This window comes from Haematobia irritans, chromosome 2 (assembly GCF_050003625.1).
Source record: "Haematobia irritans isolate KBUSLIRL chromosome 2, ASM5000362v1, whole genome shotgun sequence".
Classification (NCBI taxonomy): domain Eukaryota; kingdom Metazoa; phylum Arthropoda; class Insecta; order Diptera; family Muscidae; genus Haematobia; species Haematobia irritans.
Genome location: NC_134398.1, coordinates 209841271 through 209843883, shown reverse-complemented (window position 1 = coordinate 209843883; position 2613 = coordinate 209841271). Strand labels below are relative to the sequence as shown.

Genomic DNA, 2613 nt, shown 5'->3' with positions numbered 1-2613 from the left:
CATTTTGATTGAAAACCAACACGATTTTTAATTAAAAATTTAATTGACTTTTGTCACGGAATCAATTAATTGTGTGATTGAATCAATTAAAAACGTGATTGATTTTTAACATAAAATTCAATCATAGTTTTAATTGAATCAATTAAAATTTTAATTAATTTCGCGACAAAAATCAATCAACTATTTGATTCATTCAATTAAATAATTAATTGAAATTGGCTATAAATTTCGATCAAAAAATTTATATATTGCGACCTCAAAATCGTATTTAGTTTTTTTTCTTTTGAAATATAAGAAAATATGCGTTTCTTATAAAACATATTTAATATTTTATTATTTTTTGAATTATGCAATAGACAGATAATTTTGGTTCTTGTCATTTGTATTTTGTTCTAACATAACTTACAAATACAACTACTATCAATAACAACTATAGGGTGAAAAAATAAATTATATAAATCATTATCTTCCTTATAATAATAACCGTGTTAGCATGTTCCTTCTAATATGTAGATGCGCCTAGATTTCCAATAAATCAGCAGCCTGTAAGCTAAATTAGTTTTTCTGAAAGTAAACAGAATAATTCGAATTTCATTTTGTTCAATTAAAAGTTAATTTTGTTAAACATTACCTGCATAGAATATCAAGTTCAATTCATAGTTCCAGGTTGCAGATTTATAATCTTCTTTCGCAGTTGTAGTCTTTTAGCATAAAAATGTGTATTAAGGAGCTCGGTAATTTAATTTTAGTAACAATTCCTTTCCAAAATTTCCACACATTAAAAACGTCTATTAAAATTTGAACCAATCAAAGACAAAAATAATGGGAAAGCAATGTAATATTTGGTATTATATTGATGATACTTTGCAAATTCTGGAAATAGAAAAAAATATAAATGGAAAATACATATATTTATTATTTTCGGATATTTTTCATATTTTTAAATCCAAAAGAAAGAACTTTTTTACCATTACATAATTCAGCTCATTAGTTTATATACCAGATATACTGCTCTTTACTTGGGTTCAAACTGAAAAAGGCAGGTAAAACAAAAATGCAATTTAATGCCAACGCTACTTCGCAACTTCAAGGTGAATCTTCCACCAAACCCATACCGCTCTTGGTTTTAAGAAAACTAGGAGTGAAAAAAATTTATAATTTTAAAAGATCAATACGGTACCGACTTTTTTATTGCAAACATATTATAAAGGGTGATTTGTTAAGAGCTTGATAACTTTTTTTTAAAAAAAACGCATAAAATTTGCAAAATCTCATCGGTTCTTTATTTGAAACGTTAGATTGGTCCATGACATTTACTTTTTGAAGATAATTTCATTTAAATGTTGACCGCGGCTGCGTCTTAGGTGGTCCATTCGGAAAGTCCAATTTTGGGCAACTTTTTCGAGCATTTCGGCCGGAATAGCCCGAATTTCTTCGGAAATGTTGTCTTCCAAAGCTGGAATAGTTGCTGGCTTATTTCTGTAGACTTTAGACTTGACGTAGCCCCACAAAAAATAGTCTAAAGGCGTCAAATCGCATGATCTTGGTGGCCAACTTACCGGTCCATTTCTTGAGATGAATTGTTCTCCGAAGTTTTCCCTCAAAATGGCCATAGAATCGCGAGCTGTGTGGCATGTAGCGACATCTTGTTGAAACCACATGTCAACCAAGTTCAGTTCTTCCATTTTTGGCAACAAAAAGTTTGTTAGCATCGAACGATAGCGATCGCCATTCACCGTAACGTTGCGTCCAACAGCATCTTTGAAAAAATACGGTCCAATGATTCCACCAGCGTACAAACCACACCAAACAGTGCATTTTTCGGGATGCATGGGCAGTTCTTGAACGGCTTCTGGTTGCTCTTCACTCCAAATGCGGCAATTTTGCTTATTTACGTAGCTATTCAACCAGAAATGAGCCTCATCGCTGAACAAAATTTGTCGATAAAAAAGCGGATTTTCTGCCAACTTTTCTAGGGCCCATTCACTGAAAATTCGACGTTGTGGCTCGTTAGTAAGTCTATTCATGATGAAATGTCAAAGCATACTGAGCATCTTTCTCTTTGACACCATGTCTGAAATCCCACGTGATCTGTCAAATACTAATGCATGAAAATCCTAACCTCAAAAGAATCACCCTTTATATTTGATAAAATGATGGAGTTGATGGGATTGATTGGTCAATTTCACGAAATAAAATTGGTCACTAAAAGAAATGAATAAAAAATATATTATTTTAGTCCGTTTAATGTAAACAGGCTTCAATGGAAAACGGTATTCACATTTCACAATTTCTTACCTTCAATAAACGTAGATTGTTTTCCATTTTTTACAATGCCACACAAACACCGGTAATTTCAAATGCGTTCTGTCATATATTTTTTTCAAACCTTTACCACGTGGCCGTTTGTTGTTGCACACTTTATTTATTTCAACCCTTTGCTATGATTTGTTGTTGCGTTCAAAATATTTATGCACACATTTTGAATGCAGCAGACAGAATGTCGCCAATCATGTTTTTCAATTTACGCGAAAAACAAAAACCCAACCGTTCGTTACGAGTTACTTCCACAGACTGATCTCTCCATCATACATTGTTGAATAAATACCCATT

At 32.0% G+C, this 2613-nt stretch overlaps 1 long non-coding RNA gene across 1 annotated transcript; it reads right to left on the bottom strand.

Annotated features, from left to right (window-relative positions):
* Positions 1-305: 305 nt before the first annotated feature.
* LOC142225074 (uncharacterized) lies at positions 306-691 on the bottom strand. The gene is made up of 2 exons (XR_012719210.1): positions 632-691; positions 306-564 (listed from the first exon to the last, which is right to left on the bottom strand). It is a non-coding gene; the product is annotated as an uncharacterized LOC142225074 (long non-coding RNA).
* Between the last annotated feature and the right edge of the window lie 1922 nt (positions 692-2613).